Raw genomic sequence first — 16,815 nt, 5'->3', positions numbered from 1 at the left:
TCTCCTGGATCTATTTTCCAGGTCTGTTGTTTTTCCAATGAGATATTTCACATTATCTTCCATTTTTCCATTCTTCTCTCTTTGTTCTGTGATTTCTTGGTTTTGCATAAAGTCATTAGCCTCCATCTGTGCCATTCTAATTTTGAGAGAACTGTTTTCTTCAGTGAGCTTTTGAATCTCCTTTTCCATTTGGCTAATTCTGCTTTTGAAAGCATTCTTCTCCTCATTGGCTTTTTGAACCTCTTTTGCCAATTGAGTTAGGCTAGTTTTTAAGGTGGTAATTTCTTCAACATTTTTTTGGGTCTCCCTTAGCAGGGAGCTGATCTGCTGTTCATGCTTTGACTTCATGTCTCTCATTTCTCTTCCCAGCTTTTCCTCTACCTCTCTAACTTGATTTTCAAAATTCTTTTTGAGCTCTTCCATGGCCTGAGCCCATTGGGTGGGCTGGGACACAGAAGCCTTGATTTCTGTGTCTTTGCCTGATGGTAAGCATTGTTCTTCCTCATCAGAAAGGAAGGGAGGAAATGCCTGTTCGCCAAGAAAGTAACCTTCTATAGTCTTATTTCTTTTCCCTTTTCTGGGCATTTTCCCAGCCAGTGACTTGACCTCTGAATATTTTCCTCACACCCACCTCACCTCCTGATCCTCCCAGCCCGTGTTTGTGGTCTGAGATTCAAATGCTGCTTCCAGCCTCAGGGCTTTTGGCGGGGGCAGGGCTGCTATTCAGTATGAGATTATGATCTGGTGCTGAGATCGGGGCAGGGCCACCTCTCAGGCTCAGTTCCCTCAGGGGGTTTATGCGCAGACCTTCCGCAATGGATTCAGGCTCCCGCCCGCTTGGGGAGCCCCTGTCTGCAGCCGCCTCTCAGCTTCTACCTCCCGGGGGGGGGCCTGAATTATGGGGGCACCCCACTCCCCTCTCGACCCGCCAAAGAGACTCTCTCACCCACCCCTGTCACCTGTGGGTGGAGGGACTTGTGCGGCCGCTGGAGATCCCGTCCCTGAAGCCTGCTCGGATCTGTTTCTCTCGGTGCCGCAGCCGTGGCCGCAGCAGGTCTCGGCTGAGCTTTGTGTCTGCAGCGCGACGGACCTTTTGCGAGAGGTTTGCAGATCCCTCTGTGGGTGGAGGGACCCGTGTGGCCGCTGGAGATCCTGTCTGTGAAGCCTGCTCGGATCTTTTCCTCTCGGTGCCGCGGCCGCGGCAGGGCTGCGCTCAGCTCCCAGTCCCGGCGCCCAGTCCGCAGCGCGAAGGACCCCCCGCGAGAGGTTTGCAGGTCTCTCTGGAACAGAAATCTCCCTCGCTCCAATATTCCGTGGCCTCTGGGTGCGGAATTCGCCGTGAGTTACTTCCCTGTAGCCATTCTATGGGTTGTGGGTTCAGAGCTATGTGTATGTGCGTCTTTCTACTCCGCCATCTTGGCTCCGCCCCCTATGTCAGATTTCTTATCCAATCTGTTAATCACTAGGGCCTTTTCTTGCAAATAAATCCTTTGAGGGATTAATTCTTGAGTAGTTGTGGTCTGCTGACACCTAGTGCCAATGCACTAATATAGCACAGATGAAGTAAGCACAGTGACTAGCTTGCAGAAACTGGTTTCAAAAGGATTATTTTTCATTACTTTTAGATACTCATACACTAACCAGAAGGAAGTAGGAAAGTAAGACTTTCCCTATCATTCTGAAATTAACATATGAAGTCTATGGAAGCCAAGAAATGATGGCAATTTTTGCATATTGCTGGCTTATCTAAATGTATTACTTATGTTCATTAATAAATTATGAAAATATCTGGTGTTTGTTCATGAATACAATGAGCTTCAATGCTGAAAAGAAATCTGCAGCAAATATACCTAGAGGTAAAGGTATGTATTCTATTTCATGTAAAATTAAACTCCAAGATTTGGGGTTTTAAGTCTTTCCAATAATTGCTAAGACAGCGGATAGAACACTGAATTTGAAGTCAGGAGACCTAGATTCCCATCCTAGCTCTTCCCACCCATGTGGCCTTGGAAAATCTCTTAACTTGTTAGATATGGTGAAAGACTTTTGATTTTATTGGTAGTGGGAAGCCCTGAAGAAAGAAACTCCCTCTACAAATGCAGGTTGGCAAATTCTGGGCACCATATAGTCTCAAAGCAGTGAGAGGTTAAATGATTGCCCAGGGTCACATAGTCAGTAGGTATCAGAAGTGCGACTTGAACCCAGGCCCCCCGACTTTGAGGAAGCCTCATTCACCATGCCAGCTCTTTCTCCCTTCCTTTCCTTTCTTTTTCCTAATCATGTCTAAGTGTGTGTCACCATGTCATAATGGTACAATAGAAAAATGCTAAGACAAACCTAAATTGATATACTGGCACTGACTACCTACTTACTAAGCTGTGTAATCCTGACAAACCATTTAACTTCTGTGAGTCTTGATTTTCTCATTTATAAAATGTGAGGAATGCCACTTAAAATTCTCCCCTCACATGGTATGTATTCTAACGTAATATGAGTTATTGTTTATGAAGTGTTTGCTAGGGCTCCTGATTGCTAGGTGGACTTGGGCTCTCAAACGACAAACTAACTTCAGATACAAAGATAAAAATTGTCATAGTCTCTGCCCTCTGGAAACTTGTTTTCTCCTGAAAAGTGCTAAGGCTAAGATGGAAACTTAAACAATGCATACCCTATATAACATTACCCTGACCAACACGACTTCACAATACTTATTAATACATTATTAGTTGCTATTACTAATACATTAGAGCCAAACCTTACCATAAAGTCATGAAACACAGCTGCAACATTGTTCCTGTGGAACTAAGAGGCCATTCCTACCCCTCACTGCAATATTCTTTCATCTAATATCATGTTGTTTCAAGCCTAATCAATGTAATTAGTTGGGGTAACCCTATGATTCTTTCAACAGTACAATCATTCATTCATCAGAGAGTAAATTATGCTTGCACAAGAACCTAATTAGTAGTTAGTCCCATAGGCATCTTAAATTCAACATGTTCAAAACAGAAATTGTTCTCTTCACCCCAAACCCACCCCCACCTGCCTGTCCTTTAGACTTCTCTGTTTCTTTTGGAGGGATCATTAACCTTACGGTCACACAGGTTCACTTGGAAATGTCTTTGACCTTTTCTGTCACCCAATGTAAGCAATTGCCATGACTTATCAATTGTACTTCTACTCCGTTTCTTCCATTTGTCTCCTCTCTCTTCACACAGCCACCACCCTAGTTTACACACTCTTACCTCTCATCTAGACTACTGCTTCTTCTTCCTGTTCTGTTTTCTGACTCTTTGTGACCCCGTGGACCACAGCACGCCAGTGCTGTCCATGGGGTTTTCTTGGCGAAGAGACTAGAGTGGTTTGCCATTTCCTTCTTTAGTGGGTTTGCAACTTCTAGCTTCTCCTCTTTCTACTATATCCTCTACACTACATTTTCTTAAAACACAGTTCTTATTATGTCACCTCCTCACCCCATCCTCTAAATGTTCAGTGACTTTCAGTTGACTGTAGGATAAAGCACAGCCTCTTCATCTTGATATTTATACTCATAACAATTTAACTCTAACCTTTCCAGACTTATTTCCCATTAATCCCTTTCCCACATTCTAAATACCTTCAAATTGGCCTACTTCTACCACACTCCCTATCCAACATATCATATCCACCTCTGTGCCTTTGTATGACAATATACAGAGCTTCCTTCCTTCTGCCATGTAGAACCCCCAGCTTCCTTCATTATCCAACTTGTGTGTCGCTTCATATTAGAAGTCTTTTCTGAGCTTCCTAGTTGTTAGAGCTCTTTCCTTCCAAAAATGTTCTTGTATTTACTTGTCTACTATTTATTTGTACTCCTTAGAACAAGAGCTCTTAACCTCCATGAGCTTGGTGTGTGTATATACACGACACACACTCACCATGTTTCTTCTGTAATCCTATGTATCTTATTTTATGCAATTAAAAATATTGTTCTGAGATTTCACCAGATTAAGGAGTCAATGACATAAAATTGGTTACAATTCCCTGCCCTAGACGGATCTAAACTCCTTGAAGGCAGGAACTTTTAAATTTCTGTCTTTGTATTCCAAGTGCCTAACATAGTAATATCTTTAATATGATTGAGTAGCATTTTTTAATATACCACCTGTAATGAGTAAAATCTTTCTTGAAGTACAGGCTCTGATGTGTGGAGCAGAGGAAGTCAGGTGATCCCACCTCAATGCATTCCCTTCTATCTACCCCCCTCCCTTTGTCCTAGGCTTTGGACTTTGTTAAAGTATTAAATCCATATGTATATGTATATGTATGCAAATGCATATGCATACACATATGTGAAATCTAGGGGAGTGATTGCTCAGATTAAGATTATAAATCTCTCTTTTCCTTTTTATTTCTCTTGTTTAGTCATCTTGAGCTGACTTAGAAGGTAGTGCAGACAGCACTGCCTGTTTTAGATGTTCCTGGAGAGAGTTCATTGTTCAGTTGCATCCCACTAAGGTGGGTGCTTGCCTCCACAATGGACGTTTTTCCAGACTCGGTTTGTTTCCAGTTCCCATCATCTACAGAACAATACACAAAGAAATGATAGCGACCACTAATACGTTTACTGTGTTCATCCTTTGTTGCTGAAGGACACCATGCCTTCAGAGAAATAATGACATGGCTTGCACTTGACTTTGTTTTGAGTGAGGGAGGGCTGTGCAGGTTACCAGCCTCACTTCTCCTCCAGAGTCATCTGAATCCAGTGACCAAATATTTACCAGGATGACTGGAGATGACCCAGGAGGAGGCAATTGGGGTTAAGTGACTTGCCCAAGGTCACACAGCTAGTGAGTGTCAAGTGTCTGAGATGAGATTTGACTCCTGCACTGGTGCTATATCCACTGCACCACCTAGGTGCCCATAATACATTTACTATAACACTATAATAAACAATGGCAAAGAAATGGACAGAAATTGCATTGGAGAAAGGGAAACACTTGTAGATACCTGCTGAGTGGATTCAACCAGTTGCCACTTAAACCAGGTTTTTTCTGTGTTAATTCCTTTCACTTGCAGAAAAGTAAAGTACAATTCCAGAGGAGTTATATAGTTAAGAGCAACTGCCTTCTCCTGAATGATGGGAGTAAAAATCTGTCTTTGGCTTAGCAAGGATCATCCCACCGAACCTGATCCACTAAGCTCATTACTCTCTGCTCATTCTTTCCTTGCAACAGCTGAATTGTTAACCTGGGTGGTGGCCCAATGGTTTAGCAACTGCCTCTTCTTTCAGTCTTTGAGGTGAAGATCAGAGAAGTATGAATTTCGTGCTGAATAACTCTACAAATTCCTAATGCATGCAAGATGGAGATGACTCAACTTTCTACCCTCATAATATCTACTGTCTCCACTTCTTTCCCAATGTCTTTCTCCCAGAACTCCCAGAAGCCTATACAAATTTCATTGTTCTATTGGTCAATTGAATCCTGAGAAAATGTCTCAATCTCTCTGGTTACTCTGATGCACAGCCAGATTCTGATATAGGTTTAGACCTGATTGATTGATAGAATAGTATCTTGTACATAACAAGCACTTAATATTTGCTGAATTTAATTGGATCCACAGGGGTCATGTCCTATCTAAACTTTGTCCTCTGGATAGTAGGCGTTCAGGAAATGTTTGTTGAATGAAACCGAACTAAGATAATGACAGTGACAAAAGTGGCAATTTCTCAAATTTGAATGTTACTGAAGCTTTTTTTTAAAATAATTTTTTCAACTAAAAAGTGATTCTTTTTTTTCTTTCTGCCTCCACACTACCATCCTCTCGAAAAAAAGAAGAAAATCCTCATAACAAATAGGCACAGCTAAGCAAAACATATTCCCTTATTGGTTATGTCCAAAAAATCTGTTTCATTCTGCATCACCTCTGTGAGGAAGTAGATAGTATATCTTCCTCCTGGGTCCCGGGGAATCATGGTTGACCAACTGTCTGGATTGCACTTCTTAAGTTGTTCATTTTTACAATGTTCTTGTTATTTTCCTGATTGTTCTTCAGGCTCTTTTCATTATACCCTGAATCAATTCATATGAATTTTCCCAATTTTCTCTGAAACTATATCTTCATCTATTCTTACAGGATAAAAGTATTTCATTACATTCACACATCATAATTTGTGTAATAACTCTCTAATAAAATACTCCTTTGGTCTCCAATTTTTAGCTACAACTAAAAGAATTACCATTATTTTTGTACATGTGAGTCTTTTTTCTCTCTTTGGTCTCTGGGATGTAGGACTAGTAGTGGTATTTCTAGGTCAAAGGGTATGCACAGTTTGGTAACTTTTTCAGAACAGTTCCCAACTGTTGTCTGAAATGACTGTACTAATTCACCAGGAAGGGAATAAGCATTTACATAGTTGGTTGGTTGTTTTTCATTCTCAAAGATGACCAAAATGACATCTCTATGCTAGAGTCAAGTTACAATGTGTCCAAAGGTGGCTGATCAGACAAAAATGAGCTTGTAATGTTCTACCACAGGTCAGGCACAAATAGTCTATGTGAACATTTGGGGTGGGTTCTCTAAATGCGAGCATCTCACATTTCTTTTGAGCTACTTCAATTCTGCTTTGCTCATAGAGCCCAATACCTTCTCTGATGATGGCACACTATGTTAACAAGTCCTGTGTCAGTGTCTCCCAGGTCATACAATCAATTATAAAGTTCTTCAGAGAGATCTTGAGAGTGTCTTTGTATCACTTCTTCTGAACCACCATGTAAGTGCTTGCCCAGTATGAGTACTCCATAAAATGATCTTTTTGGCAAGTGTATGTTTTACATTCGAAAAAACAACAAAAAACATATGTGCTAAATGTATTACAAATATCTGTTTTGAAACTTAGAACAATCCTTCAAGGTCAGTGCTGTTATTATGTCTATTTTACAACTGAGGAAACTGAGACAAAGGCTCTTGCCCAGGATCAGATAGCTAAGGAGTATCTGAGGCTGGATTTGAACTCTGGTCTTTCTGACTCCAGGTGCAGCTCAGTACCCACTAACCAGCTGCCACAGCTTTATCAGTAATGTATCAAAAGTGACTGTTTTTCCTCAGCCCTAGAACATTTATCATTTACCTTTTCCCCTCAATTTTGTCAATATAATGGGTGTGAGATAGAACCTCAGAGCTGCTTTAAACTGCATTTATCACATTATTAGTGATTTGGAGCATTTCCTCATATAGCTAAAGATAGCTTGGATTTTTTTTTCCCTTTAAAACTTCCTGTTCATATCCTTTTACCATTTCTCTGTTGCAGAATGGCTTTTTCTTATAAATTTGAACCATTTCCTTATATGCCTTTGAAATGTGACCTTTACCACAGAAATTTGCTGTAAAGATTTTTTTTCATTTCTATTAACTGTTTCCTTTTCAATCTTAGTTACATTGGTTTTGTTTGTGCAAAGCTTTTTAAATTCTGTGTATTCAAAATTGTCCATTTCATCTTCTGTGATCCTTTCTATCCCTTGTTTGGTTATGAACTCTCTCCTATTCATAAATCCAAAAAGTAATTTCTTTTTTTACTCTAATTTGTTTATCATATGACCTTTCACATGCAAGTCATGTATCCATTTGGGGCATATAGTGTGAAGTGTTGCTCTAAACATAACTTCTACCAGACTATTTTTGCCTTTTCTCATTAATATTTATCAAATAATGAGTCTGACTAGAGTAACTGGGTCTTTGGATTTATTGAAGACTAAGTTACTAGTTTTGTTTGCTGAAAAAACCCTGAGTTTTGTGTAGTGAGAGGGTAGTCTTTCCAGGACAACTGCCTTCTGCTTAGACCTAGGTGGTCTCCAAATCAGGGACTACTGATTAGAATGTAAATTGGAAGGGACCTCAAAGGTCACCCACTCCAACTAATATCTAAACACGAACCATTTCTATGACATCCCTGACAAGAGGATGAACATAGAAATGACTGTTTCTTCTTGGAGACTTCCAATGAGGGGGAACCAAGTACCTCCTGAGATGGTCCATTTCATTTGTGGATAACTCTCATTGTTACAAAGTTTTCCATTTGAAGCACAGCCAAGATGGAAGAGTGATAGAAAGCAATGTAATAAGCTCCTCTCCACAGACTCTTCCTAACAGTTCTAGAAAATGAACCAGACCAAATCTGATAGGGAAATCCAGAAAAAAGTCATGTGAAACCTTTGTCCAGCCCAACTCAGCATAGGGAGACAGGCAGAGAGGTCTGTGGACCCTGGGGATGGGCTCAGGCCAGGTGCATGCTGCACTATAATAACACAGAGCACTCCAGCACCCAATGACAGACTGTATATCAGGGCAAGAGGTGATCTCAGATCCATATCCTAGGCTCACACTAGGGGCCTGTGATTAGGACAAGTGCCAACTGGAAGCTTTGTCTCTCATTACTCAGTCCCATATCACAGATCCTGGACAGAGTAGAAGGGAATCTGCACATGGCAGTGATGTTCTATGGTAAGGAGGCCCCGGGCAGTGTATGGAGAAAGGAAGAAGTTTAGAAGCTAGCTGCAGAGCAGCAGTGATGTGGCTCAGATCTCAGGTGCAAAGCAAAGTTTCCCTTCCAACTTCTAACCTAGCTTGCAGATGAATAACCAAAGTGGACATCCCAGACTAAAGGAGAACCTACAAGTTCTTGAAAGTTGAAGCTTTCCAGTTGGCTGATAGAGGCCAAGTCCAGCAGCAGTCTACTCTTGCTCAGACACAAACCCAGGTCAGAGACTTGCAGAGCTCAGACCATGCGGGCAGCACTGATTTTGCTCTAAATCAGATCACTTTAGGAGCACTGAAAGCTTGTAGATCCCCAGCCTGTCACTGAAATCCTGAAATGAGACAACACTCAATACCCCAATAAAGCAGCAACAGCACCAGTCCAGACCTTCCTTCTAGAAGTGTCACAGAACCTAGCCCCAACATTAAATTCAAAATCAGAAAGAAGGCTGGAATAGGCAAACAAAGAAAGAACCCCACTACAGTGAGCCATTATGGTAGCAGAGACACTCAAGACATAAATGCAGGAGGGAATAACTCCAAAACATTTACAAGCATTGCTTCAGAGAAAAACACAGCTTGGGCACAAACTCAACGATTATTCTCAGAAGACATGAAATGAGAGTTTTAAAATGTTTTTATAAATGGAGTGAAGAGGAAAAATGGAAAAGAAATGAAAGCTATGGAGAAAAATATGGAAAGGGAAGATGGGATCAGTAATAACATTAGCTGGTCAATTCAATTCAATCTAAGTCAACATTTATTAAGCACCTATTCTGGTCAAAGCACTATGTTAGTTACAAACTGAAAACAGTCCCTGTTCAATGGGTTTAAGTTCCCCTGAGAAGATGCATTTTAAAAATTAAGTACATTTTTTGGGGGGGTATTCCGAGAACAATGATACCGTGGGGTTCAGGAAAAGATTTCACAGAGAAGCCCAAGCTGAGTCTTGAAGGAATAAAAGGATTCTGAGGATAAGGAGTACACACCAGGTACAGGACATAATACATACAAAGGTCTGGAGTCAGGAAATGGAGTATTGAGAGAACAGCTAGTGTTCTGACTTGGATGGAGCAGATCTTCTGATGATTAGTATGAAATAGACTGTAAAGTAGGCAGGAGATAGATTGTGAAGGATCTTAAACTGGAAGGGACTGGAATTTGTATTTTATCCTAGAATCATTCTGTGGGGAACCCCTGAAGGTTTCTGAACATGGGAATGACATAGTCAGATCTCCAAGGTCATCCAATTGGAATTACATAGTAAGCACTAAGTGATATGGAACTGGAGTTCAGGAGAAAGAAATTAGGATATTAAATTAGTGTTTATAATATACATACATATTATACATATATACACATATACATACATACACACATATGTATATATACACAATGGTATATATACATATCTACATATGCATGCATGCATATATATGTATATGTGTGTATATATATACATATATATGTATATATACATATATATGTATATATACAGAGAGAGAGAGAGCTGGGGATCACATGCATAAAAATGATGGTTGTCTTCAATAGAAACAGGAAACTGAAGGAGATAGGAGAGAATGTGATGTGTTTAGTTTGGGCACATTTGAGATGATAAGACATCTCAGATACCCAAGAAGCAGTTGCTGATGCAAGAATGAATTCAAGAGAGACTCTGCCGGGGGTATGGTGGTCATGAGAGTAGTGGTGGTTTGATTTGCCTGGCTACCTTCTGTGTTTCCCTCAGGGAAAAAGGTGAAGTACCAGAAGAACAGGAAGGAATGAAAAGCCTGGAGTTTGAAGCAGAAATAAGGAGCAGGTTTAGGAAAAGAGGAAGGAGGTTATCATAAGAGATACTTCAGAGTTCAAAATCATGGAGGTGGCACAGGTATGAGTGACAAAGAGATTCAACAACTCTGTGGGTAGTTGTGAAGATACACACCATGGGAATTAAGCAGGTTGATGAACTGAATATCAAGAGCATTTGAGGACACATCAACATGTGCACAGAAGTCTCCCAAGTGTGAGGGAAAGGGTTGGGATGGAAAGATAGGTAAGCTAGATATTCAACTCCTTGGAAAATGAAGTAAAATGACCTGAAGGCTGGTAAGAAGACTGATTAGGACCAAACTCTATATAGGTTTACAGACAAATGGAGTGAACACCAAAGGATAGATTGTTGAGTGATGGTGATGGAGAATCTGGAAGAAGCAATAGAGAGCAAGGAACATGCATCCTTCATCTGCCTGTCTAATGTGTCTAGGCATATTAGAAGAGTACCTAATGCTGAGAAGGATGACCAAGAGAGAACTAGATTTATGGGAACACAAAAGATGGAAAGAATTTAAGAAGAGATCTAGGATGGAACCAAGTTTTAGAATAATAAAACAAATTTTAGAGGGCAGTGGAAGAAAGGGACTGGAGCATATTAGGGTTAGCTGGACGGGGATAAGGTACTGGGAAAAATGGGTATGAATCTGCTAGACATCAAACCAGGGAAGTACCTGTTCTTCCAGTGTCTTGTGATTATAGAGGGCAGCATTAGCATGGCTCTTCCCTCTATGAATACCAGGTCAAAAGATAGAGTTGCTCAGCAGGTTTGTATGCAAATACTGTTAAGCCTTGCAGGACTCCCAAACTTTATGCTTTACCAACACAGCCTTCAATAATTGAGAGTTTCCCTCATGTTGTCATGTGACAATGGTGTAGAACTTTAGAGGGTGACTTAGCATAGCTTGCCCAGGTATTACAGATATATAATGAACCAGGCCCAGAATTGAATAGGATGAGATCAAGCTTGAGTACATTTGCAAACCTGTGTGGCACTTTTAATGGCACCTAGCTGCTCATTTCTGAAAAAATTGAACTCTTCAATACCAATATTCTCCTGGTGATTCAATATGGCTGCCAATCACAGGAGCTCAGAAAAATCAGAACTGCAAGTGAACCTAAAGACTATGGAAAGATGTGGGGATACTATAAAATGTGGGTTGTAGCATATGTCTGACAAAGAATTGCATGAGAAAAGTAGAATGCAAGATGTTGTTTGGGTGAGTTACAATATCATTAAAGACAAATATATCTGAAAGTGGGTCTGTTATGTAGGGAGAAGGGACAACAGATAGACAGCCTGCATATTCCATTGGTATACACAAAATATGAAAAGAACCCAAGGAAGGAAGTCTTCCAATGTATTGGGTGGATCTTCTATGGAGGATTTATATAAAGATATGGATAAGAACTATACTGGATAAGGAGCTATAGATGGGTTGTAATCTGTACACAATGAAGCACACATATTTCAGAGCAACAAATACTGAGGTTGTATGACAGGTACCATACTTACTGCACATACTCCTTTGAGACTTCAGCAGGTCCACTTCTCTGAACAAATGCTTACTGAATGACTAACTGATTTGATGTTCACATAGATTGTGTTAGAGCCGGGAAATGAAGCCTCACCCTTTATTAAGGGCCTAATATGTGCCTAGTAATGTTAAACATGGAGGATACAAAGAAAGGCAAAAGACAGTCCCTGCTTTTGAGGAGATTATAATCTAATGGGAGAGACAATGTAGTGCTTTAGTTTCCTAAACTATAAAATGAGGGGATTATATTGGATATAAGATCTCTTTCAGCTCTAAATCTGTGATTTGATATATTCACTCAGCATCTCTAATGTTTCATCTAAACAGCATCTATGTTTTCTTAGTAATGCCATGCAATAATCAGCCAGGAGCTAAAGAGCCTAGAAGTGGCCCCTAGAGGAGGCTTCAGAGCAGGTCTCTGGCTTAATTTCACATCCCTAGCCAACTTTACCTTGCTCATACATTTTCCTCTATTCCTCAGACTTCTCCCTTTAATTGGCCATGAACTGAAAATGAAGCATATTTATTATTCATCGTAAATAGTATATAAAATTTTGTGCTCCTCATTCTTAATTATAAAAGCTTATGAACTGAAAATTTTATATTTTTTCTTAAAAACACAAGAACCAATTAAATAAAATTCACTGCTAAGTTCCATTTTTACCTCACTGGGACCTTGGATTGACTTTTTTTCCTCTGTGAATCAATGGCTCATAAAAGAAAATGGGGTCCTACCCATGTACTGAGAAATTCAGTTGTTAGATATGACCTCTAAAGAATGCAGGATACCAGCATTCAAGGGCTTACTTCATTATATAAAGCTGGGTTACTATGGGCAAATCACTTAACCCCTTTAATTTTCAACTTCCTTATCTGTGAAATAGATACATAAAATAGGGAGGACAATACAACTTGTATTATCTTCTTCACAGATTGTGTGGTTTGTCCTTTAGGAAGATGATGTGACTTGAAAATGAATTGGATTTGAGTGAGGGAGGGTGGTGCAAAGTCACCTGCCTCACTTTCTCCTCTAGAGCCATCTGAGTCCAGTGGTCTGAAACAGAACAGGACACCACAGATGGCCTAGGATGCAGGGGCAGACCTTGGTCTTTTTAGATTAAGGTCTTTCAAAGGTCTCACTTTGAAGTAGGCAAAACCCATTAAGTGAATAGGCCTGTTTAAGAAGTGAGTAAAAGAATGCCCCCTTTAATAAAAAAATAAACAAAACTAGAAGGACTGCTGAACACAAGAGAAACAAATACCCTTTACATTCACTCTGAGCCAGGAGGGCCTAAAAGGTAACTGTTAAGTGGTGCTTGGGGCCTATTGCTGTCCAGTCAACGACAGCCTGAGTGGATTTAAGGCCTGGTCTTTCAGAAGGACATCTAGCTAGCACACCCCAAGATAACTAAGTAGGTTTCAGCCATCAAAATTTACCTTCCTTTGGGCAGAAGACCCTCACAATGCCCCATGTGGGAAGGAGAGAGGACGGGTGTTGTGAAGAAAGTGCTTTGAAAACTATAAAGTGCTATACCAATGTGAACTATTTTAAAAAAATTGTTGAATATCTGTATGGAAAGTATATTGCTGGGGAAAGGACATCGACTGGTTTCAAGGAACTAACAATCCAGTAGGAAGCTAAAATTTTTAAAAATAAGAGTTACCAAGTGAGATGAGAGGGGGAAGAGAGCAAATGACACTAAACTTCGAAAAGTGTAGGCTGAGGATTCTTAGTGATGGGGTTATGGGACCTGGACCCCTAAAAGGAAAAGACCACGTCTTTTAGAGCAACCCAGTCCCAGAATTTTCCCATACATTTCAGCAACCCACATTACTGGAACTTCTGCCCAAGGCAACTGGCCCACCCCAGCCCACTTAGATCACTTCATTAGCTTACTTGAGAGTCCTTTTACAGTTGCACCAGGCCTCCCCTAGACTACTTACCATTCCTTAATTCCATCCAGATTCACTCTCCCTTTTGTATGTAAGCATCAGTCTCAACCCCATTAAACTGAAGATTCCCTAAGAATCTCACTCTGCCTGGAAGTTTTGAGTGCACAAATCATTCCAGGTGGACAGCGCTGCATACCCTGACACTTCAGGGCTCCCAGCAACCCCCATCTGCATTACCAGAACTGACACTTCCTCAGATGCATTTCCCTCCCCCACCTCCTTGCTTCATCACTAATAGGGAAGAATATTTCCTCTGAGACTCAAAAATGTCTCTTGTTGGAATTCTTTCTTTCTCTCTTCTTCCTTTTACCAGATAGCTGCATAGCTCAGGGGTCAAGGTGACTGGGCAGTGCTCCAGCCTGGTTACCATGGCAAAGCCATTTGGGCCTCAGCCTAGCAGTTAGACCAACTGACTGGAGTGTTCCTTAGACCAGGGGAGCAAACCAAGACCATCTCTCCCAAAACTCTATTTACTACATAGGAGAGGAGAGGAGAAAAGAAAGAGGGTTGCTTACCCTTAGGGCCCAATATGTTCTTAATTAGCCTGTTTTGCAAGGCATCTCTTCATTGTAGAACATATTATACAATTAATTTCCACTAAGCTCTCTCTTTTCTTTCAGAACACACTTCCTCCAAGAAGCATTTTTGGATGTGATTCCAGATTAGACTTTACCTAGCTCAAGTTACTTCTTTTATTTTTGTGTTTATCTTCCTGATTATACACACATATGGTGGAAATCAAGAAAATGTGTTCGGCTGTATGAACAAGGGATTGCTAGAAACACAGAACTTCAGTTTTCCTGTTATAGAACAGGGATGAGATAGCTTCTGAGAGTCCTGCTTAACTCTGAGGTTCTTGGATGCTGTGAGTAAGATATGACATTATCTACACTACTAGATGACCTGAAGGTTTTTGATAATTCATGTAATGGAACTTAGGAAAAAGTCTACATAAAAGTCTGATATTCTTAGTGCTTCAGGGAGTTAGGCAAGCAGTAAAGCTGATTAAATAGTAGGAAAGGAGGCTATAATAATAAATATTCTTTCAAGAGCAATGTGATGATTTATTTTTCTTTAGAGAGGACTTGGAACTTCTAAATGTTATTTTAAAAAAGATTTTAAAATAGGATTATCTAAAAAGTACATTTTCAAGCTTGTATGTTGTATGCATATACAGTTTATTATATGAACATAGACTATTGCATATTATATTTTCTATATGTGTATATATACAATGTTGCATATTATATACATATACACAATAGACATGCCAGAAAAATTCAAGTTTTAGAAATCATATTTTATCTTATTTTTTATAACATTCAGAAGTTCCAAGTCCTCTCTAAACAAAAGTAAATAAATCATCACATTGCTCTTAAAAGAATATTATTTCCTACTTTTGATCAGCTTTACTACTTGCCTAAGGTTTGATCAAAAACTATATGCAAAGTGCTTTTAGAGCCTTAAAATGCTACTTTAGTTATTATGACTTGATTACATATGGGCAACATATACTATTGTGATGCTTTTTAAAAAATATATGTTAGCTCCACAACTTTTTAGAAACAGGATTTCACTAAATTGCACCTTTTATTTAACAACCAAGAGAGACATTCCTACTCTATAGAAAAAAACCAAGTGAATTAATTCTCAGCCAATTAGTTTTGGAATAATTTATTTAACTCGGCAAGGTTTAGCTATGGAGCTATTAACATTATCACTCCAATGCCTTGCATTTGAAAATGACGGCAAGTGAAATAGTATATCTGTATAAAAAAAGATAACTTTGGCTTTAAAAAAAAAAAGAGGAAGAATTAAGAGACGACAGGGATTATTTTGCTTTTGGGATCTACAGGCCAATTTTTTTTTTTGGCTAAATTAGTGGACGACTACTGGAAGTGAATCAACACCAAGATCCTGGGGGTGGGGGAAGGGGAGAGGTAGGAGAGGGGGAACAACTAACTGCCTTCCAGAGCACTCATTTCATAACATGCATGTGACTCGAGTCAAAAGCAGCGAATAGGACGGGCAGTTTCCTTGGCAGCCTCGGAAGCTCACATGACCTCAAGCTCAGTACTTTCTGTCTGCATTTTGTGCCAAGTCTTACAGAAATGTTCAGGCAGTTTATCTAAGTCTCCAGAAAGCAACATCAGCATTTCCACGAAGATAAAATTTGTTCCAGAAAAAGTGAAGTGTGCTGATGACAGCACAGTTTGTAAGCCATATACGTGTGTGTGTGTATGTATACAGACAGATAAGAGGGAGAGAGGGAGAGAGGGAGAGGGAGAGAGAGAGAGAGAGAGACAGAGAGAGAGAGAGAGAGAGAGAGAGAGAGAGAGAGAGAGAGAGAGAGAGAGAGAGAGAGAGAGAGAGAGAGAGAGAGAGAGATTTATGTACGTCCATCAGGAGGGAGGCGGAGGGGAACGTGAAAGGTTTAAGCCTGCCAGTCTAGGTTAACAGGTTACTGGCAAGTCATAAAACAGCACCCGAAAGGTAAACAAACACTCCACCGGGAGAGAGGCACGACTGGCTCTGGTTCTCAGAGCTCTTCCCGGGAGCAGGTGGTGGCCCGCGCTGCCCCCCTTCCCCTGGCAGCCCACGCCTTCCCTGGTCCCGGATGACTCAGCTCTCTTGACCTTTATGTGGTGAGCTGCAAAGATGAATCGGAAAAGAGAAACTGAACTCATTTCCCCAAGTGACAGACAGTACTCGGGGAGAGGCTGCCTGCAGCATCCCCGCCCTCCTGGAGAGAAGAGGGAAGAGCCCCGACGCAGAAAAGAGCAGAGAGGAATCCCCTGAGGCCATGGGGAATCCCAAACCTTTCCTTTCTTCCCCATCCCCCGCACACACCCATAGGTCCTCACGTCCTGCCAATCTCCCCGGCTCAGTACTTTCTTGAGTGCTCATTTCCCAAGAGCTCCCTCATCAACACAGCCATCCACTTAAAGGTGCTATGAACACAAGTGACTTGATTTCCATT

The sequence above is a fragment of the Notamacropus eugenii genome, chromosome 4 (assembly GCF_028372415.1).
Source record: "Notamacropus eugenii isolate mMacEug1 chromosome 4, mMacEug1.pri_v2, whole genome shotgun sequence".
Classification (NCBI taxonomy): Eukaryota; Metazoa; Chordata; class Mammalia; order Diprotodontia; family Macropodidae; genus Notamacropus; species Notamacropus eugenii.
Note: the sequence above shows the minus strand (reverse complement) of the source record.